The sequence below is a fragment of the Equus asinus genome, chromosome 20, assembly GCF_041296235.1.
Source record: "Equus asinus isolate D_3611 breed Donkey chromosome 20, EquAss-T2T_v2, whole genome shotgun sequence".
NCBI classification, from domain to species: domain Eukaryota; kingdom Metazoa; phylum Chordata; class Mammalia; order Perissodactyla; family Equidae; genus Equus; species Equus asinus.
The window spans coordinates 39,669,848-39,675,915 of NC_091809.1; the positions used below are offsets into that span (position 1 = coordinate 39,669,848).

The 6,068-nt window shown below is 37.2% G+C and overlaps 1 pseudogene; it reads left to right on the plus strand.

Moving 5' to 3' along the window:
* The first annotated feature begins 1,643 nt into the window (after positions 1 to 1,643).
* LOC106835998 (olfactory receptor 8C8-like) lies at positions 1,644 to 2,558 on the plus strand (annotated as a pseudogene).
* The last annotated feature ends 3,510 nt before the right edge of the window (positions 2,559 to 6,068 follow it).

Here is a 6,068-nt window from a genome sequence, read left to right on the forward strand (position 1 = left end):
AGCTTGAGGCACTTACATAGACATAAAGTAGGATTGTCTGGGAGGTAGTCATGACAGAAGTCCAGGCTATACACAAAGATCAATAATTCTCAAAAATGGGTGATTTTGCCACCCAAAGGACATATGACAATGTCTGGAGAACATATTGATTGTCACAGTGGTGAGGGGGGCTGCTACTGGCATCTAATGAATAGAGGCCAGGGATGCTCTGCATCCTATAATGCACAGGACAGGCCACAACAGAGAATTATCTAGTCCAAAATGTCAACAGTGCCATGATTAGGAAACCCTGATGTAATGAATATGGATTAGGAGCAGAGGGAGGGTACCAACACTTCTCAGGCTCTTGTTATGTGTCAGGCATGTTTCTAATACTTTATGTGACTCAATTCATTTAGTCCCCACAACAACCCTATGAGATAGCTCTTTAACCAGACTCATTTTATAGATGTGAAGAGGTATAAGTAGATAAAAATATACATATACAAATGCCAGAGAAGTTATATCCTTGTGTGCAGTCTCAGAGTTAAGGAGTTTAAAGTCCAGATTTAAACTCAGTCTGACTTGAGGGGCCCACCCCAACTCTCTTAACCACTTTGCTACATCTCTTTATGGAGGTAAAATCACAAGCACAGATAGAACTAAAATTATGATTTAGTATTTTACTAATGCAATTTCAGAGGCTCTAGGAAAGTGCTCAAAATGGCAAGTGACCATGCTTCAGATATTCCTCTTTTAGGACTGTGCATAGAGTCCAGGGGATAATGAAGGAAGTGACAAGGGGGGCACTCATTTCTCTGCATTGGCAATTAGGAATTCCTTTTCTGAAATTATAAACTGAATAGAACATTGTGTCTCAAAGGATCCAATGTTAGATCTATAACAAAGGATGGAAACACAGTCTCACTAATTTCTACCCTCTTGGACTAGTTTAACTTGAAATGAAATCATGAGGGAGAGAAAAATTTTCTGGGCTTCTAATCAATTTTCCTAGAACTACAGGGCATGGAATAGATTTTCACATCAGCCAACTGATTGTTTTGGAGCTCATGTAAGGTTGTTTTCCTCCTTGCAAGTAAAGAGAACTTTCTAGGCAAATTCTCAAATAGAAATCATGGTCTATTCCCCAGAACACCTCTTTTAGCATTTCAAAGACTGTGGATACTGCTGATATATAGCATCTCCTTCATTGTTGTTGATCCCCTCTAGACTGTAGGGTAGACGGGCTCTTAAAATCCAGAAGCAGTGAGGCCTCCAGGAAAAGGAAGGTAAGGGTTGAATCAACTTTGCCTCGATAATTTCCTTTCAAACCCAAACTGAATAAATCAAGGGATCTGGGAAACACCACCTACTTATTGCTCCTTTCGGTCTTGTTCTTTCATGGAGACTGGGAGAAGAGAGGAAATGAAGTGCAAAGATGCCAGTGGTCTATCAGGATTCTTTCCAGAAAGAGACAAACAACATGAATGGGGGTAAAGGAGGAAATGAGGAATCACTAAGAATAATCTTAGGAAGTCTTGCTGTGTGTCTTCAGACAACCCTGAGCTTGTAAATCAGCAGATCTAGCTCTCCTTCTGGACACAAAGAGTGAGGGTCCATTGTAAACGTCACTTTCTACTCCTGTGATCACACCTGCAAAGTAAATGGCTGTGGAAAATGAATCTTCTGTGACTGAGTTTATACTTGTGGGATTAACAGACCAACTTGAACTCCAACTGCACCTGTTTTTTGTGTTTTTGGTGAACTATGTGGTCACTGTGGTGGGCAATTTGAGCTTAATTAATGAAATATGTCTGAATTTGCACCTTCACACCCAGTGTACTTTTCCCTCTTCAATCTGTCCTTCACTCTGTTTTTCATTTGTCTTTCCCCCCAAAATGCAAATGAGTTTTATTTCAGGGAAGAACATCATCTCCTCTGTAGGACGCATGACTCACCTATTTTTCTTCTGCTTCTTTGTGAACTCTGAGTGCTATGTATTGACAGCCATGGCCTATGATTGCTATGTGGCCATCTATAAACCCCTGCTGTACACAGTCAACATGTCCCCTCAGATCTGTTCTCTGCTGATGTCTGTTTCATATGTGATTGTGTTTACTAGTGCCGTTGTCTACACCTGGTGTATGATCAGGCTGATCATATGTGATTCCAACATCATCAACAATTACATGTGTGGTGTTGTCCCCGTCCTCCAGCTTTCCTTCAGCAGCACCTGTGCCAATGAGCTTGTGATTTCTGTTACTGTGGGCACAATTGTCATAGTATCTGACATCATTTTCGCTATTTCCTATGCTTTGATTCTTTTCGGTATCCTTCACATCTCATCAGGTAAAGGTTTGTCCAAAGCCTTCAGCAGCTGTGGCTCCCATATAATAATGTTTGGTCTCTTCTATGGGTTTGGGTTGCTCACTGATGTCAAACCATCATTTGCTGGGTCTGTGGGCCAGAGAAAATTTTTCTCACTGTTTTACACTAGTGTGGTGCCCATGCCAAACCCTCAGAAACAAGGATGTCAAACGCTGGCTCTCAAGAAAACCCTAAAGAGATTTACAAACTGAGTGGAACCATATGCCATCTAAGCCTCCTTGGCTGTGTCTTTTTCTCTTCTTCCTGTTCCTCTTCAACCTCTTCCTCAGATTCTTTTATCATTCTCTTCATTTGTCTTTCTAAAGTCATCTTGAGAGAATTTCTGTTCTGTTGTCTTTTCTTCTCTTGCTACATAGTGTAAATCTCTGGGCTTATTCTTGGACTTAAGGGTCATCCTCAGTGCTAAGGTGACCCCATACCAGTTGGAGACAATGGTTGATAATATTTCCTGTCTAAGGATAACACTACCTACTATTTTTGTGTGTGTATCTATCCCATTAAAGGTATGTCATGGAATGGTACGCTGTCTAATGAGTTCATTTCTTTCTTGGTTTTAAGGGTTTATTACTTATAATTGCATTAAAACATTGAAGGAATGGCAAAAATTGTGGGTCTGGTAAAGCTGTCAAAATTTCCAGGATTTTTCAGAATTTTTTTTTTTTTAGTTATGGTTCTTGTTTTGGAATTTCAGCCTCACATATGTAAAGAAATTGAATACCTCATTGAACCATGGTTTTTCTTTTACTCTTGGGGATGCTTGAGAAGGAATCAGCCATACTGTTCTGCCCATCTTTCTCAATCCCCACCAATAATGAATGCCACTATTTATTCCTTTCATTGACTGATATTTTGTCATAAATAGAGCTGAAATTGTCTAACTTATCCATATCTTTGTGGATTATAATTTTGACGAAAAACTACACAATGATCTTGACCACAAAAAATAGTGCCATGTGTAATGTCAAGATTCTTTGTTTTCCTAACTGTGTAACAGGGGTTCCTCTTTGCAAGGGAAGATGTGTTTCCTGCTTTGAAAAATCAAACAAAAATATATGACTGAGGGGCTGGCCTTGTTGCTGAGTGGTTAAGTTCCTGCACTCCCCTTCAGTAGCCCTGGGTTTTCCAGTTTGGGTCCTGGGCGTGGACATGGCACTGCTCAGCAGGCTGTGTTGAGACTACATCCCACATAGCACAACCAGAAGGACCTACAACTAAAAATATATAGCTATGTACTGAGGGGCTTTGGGGAGAAGAAGAAAAGAAAAAGAAAAAGAAGATTGGCAACAGACGTTAGAGCTCAGGTGCCAATCTGTAAGAAAAAAAAATATGGTAGAAACCTTGTCCCATTGGGATTTATTCTTTTAATATGAAAATTTGACTCCTCTCCTTTGTCTCTAAGAGAAAAAAATAAATCTGTGGTCCATACCATACGCCGCATTTTTTGTACATTCCATTAAAAGGTAAGTCTCTTTATCACATTCTTTAGATGAGGAAAAATGTAACTTGCTGAAGATCACACAGCTAATGACGCAGAGCCCAGTTTTTAAACGCATTGTTCATCCAACAAAGAAATGGAAGGAAAGTAAGAATTGTGAAGGAACAGAGATAAATTCTGAAGATTTATTTCCCAATAAGCTTGGAAGAGGGAGTTTTCCTGGGAATAATGTCCTCAGCCAAGGTGCTTGTTGCAGAGAAATGGCTTATAAGACTTTGATGCTCAACTAGAAAAATGCACCTGCCTCTGGAGAAGTTTGGTTTACAGCAGGGTAAACAGGTGAGTTACAAAGAAATGCATTATCACAATCTTTTTATGATATTGATCATTTCCTGGGACAATGAGTCTGAGGAGTTTGGGGCAAGCCTCCCAAGTGAGGCATGCTGCAATTTTTATATTAATATGTGTGCTTTAAGAAGCCTATTAAATATTATGCTATCAGGTGGAAACAAACAAAAAAAGTGTCCTTTTTTTTTAAAAAAAAGAAAGCAATAGGAAATAGAGCTGTATAAAATTTTTTAATTTTGTGTCTTACACAGAAGATTAACAGTCTACCGTCCATTACTACTTTCAGTGAATTTAGGGCAAGATGTCCCTCAGAGGATATATCTTAGTCAGGAATGTAGTTAATTATCTCCATAACTTTTATGTTTGTACAAAGATATCATGAGTTTTGAAAAGTTCTAAAACATTCATTTTTAAGAATAGCCTTACAGATAATTGTGCCGGTTTAGAACTTTACTTAAATCTGATTAAAATTATAGTTATGAGAGCAGATAATCAGGTAATTATATTAATTATGCTTATATTACTGTCATAATTTATTTAAAACTTTTATTCCTCAAGAAGAATCTGAATGCTGCGTATGTGCTTCTATCCTTCTTTTGTCTGCATCCATTAAAATGCCTGCTTAAACAGATAGCTTAATACTGTTCGGTTTGAATTTTACTCTGAAGGGCATGTTTTCAGAAATTCACATGCTTTAATAATGATATGGGATGAGAAGTATAACACCCATGTCTAATAAATCCTTAGTGCTTAATAAAAAAGTAAAATGTGACACCTAGTCATAGTACATAACTTGTGGTCTGAGTACTATACGTGGGCATCAGCGCTCCCTGGTGGAGTATGAGTCGGCAGACAGTCTGGCTCAATTCTGTGAAGTCAACAGTCTTATTTTACAGATTGAATTTCTTGTGTTGACCTGGCAAATCCAACTGACAACATTTTAATTAAAACCACCTTTCATAATTTTATAAATAAAATTGTTTAAACTCAAGCTTACTGGTTTTTAAATTAACATTATTTAATTAATAAAATAAGAAAATTCAATATAAAATAAATTCAGAGTATGTAAGCTTATTTTACAACTATAGAATGCTTGGAAATTATGTATATGTAATTCAGTCAATTTCTTAAAGACATGAATATTGTCATATACAATCATACTTTAGTGACAAAGATACCTATTGATAAATGCATCATTAGGCAATTTTGTTGTTGTGCAAACATCCTAGTGTGTATTTACACACACCTATATGTTATAACCTACTACACTCCTAGCCTATATGGTGCATCTTATATGTAGTCTACTGACTGAAATGTCTATTGGATGCCTAACTGTACATTTTTCTTATCTTCTTGTTATAGAATAGGTACTCCATAAACAATTAAATTTGAAAAATTTTGTTTTACTTACATTCAACTCATATTAGCAAATTTTAAAGGCATATCAAATCTTTTTTATATAAAAGCTAAATTATATTAGTTATAATTTGCTTTAAGTAGGTTAAATAACATAAACTTAAAAGGGCAACATCCCAGAGTTTAATGTTGAGGGAAAACATGATGTTAGAAATTTTAGAAATGTATTATTTTGGTACTCATGGAATAGTGCTTGTTCATCAATCAAATTAATTCCATCACCTGAATAAATCGAAATCTTATTAGGTCCTTGATTTGCCACAGCATCAAGGCAGACTTAAGGGACAACTTTTTAGATTGTTTTATCCAAAGTTCTCATTCTTTCTCCTTCCTGAATCAAAATTGAGACAGATCTTTTTAACCACTGCATAGAACACAGCATGGCAAATGAGTTACAGGTTAAGTTACTGAACCTAGGCCAGTGAAATTTGGCCTTGTCTAGTTGGGGTTTCAGTCTGATTGCTCTAACTGATGGTAGTCTACAAAGGGGCTCCTGGGAGGT